The sequence below is a fragment of the Cynara cardunculus genome (assembly GCF_001531365.2).
Source record: "Cynara cardunculus var. scolymus isolate 2C chromosome LG 17, CcrdV1, whole genome shotgun sequence".
NCBI classification, from domain to species: Eukaryota; Viridiplantae; Streptophyta; class Magnoliopsida; order Asterales; family Asteraceae; genus Cynara; species Cynara cardunculus.
The window spans coordinates 27197881-27198149 of NC_037544.1; positions in this window are offsets into that span (position 1 = coordinate 27197881).

Here is a 269-nt window from a genome sequence, read left to right on the forward strand (position 1 = left end):
AAGCCGACAAAGACATTCCCATCATTTTAGGGAGACCTTTCCTAGCTACTGGTAGAACATTGATAGATGTACAGAAGGGAGAATTAACCATGAGAGTCCAAGACCAACAAGTGACTTTTAATGTTTTTAATTCCCTTAGGTACCCGAAAGAAAGAGAAGAGTGTTCTGCTTTGAGTCTGATAGAAACTTGGTGTCAAGAGAAAAGTTTGGGGGAAATCTTAGGTTTATCTGAGACTGATAGTGATGAAGAGGAAGATTTTGAGGAATTA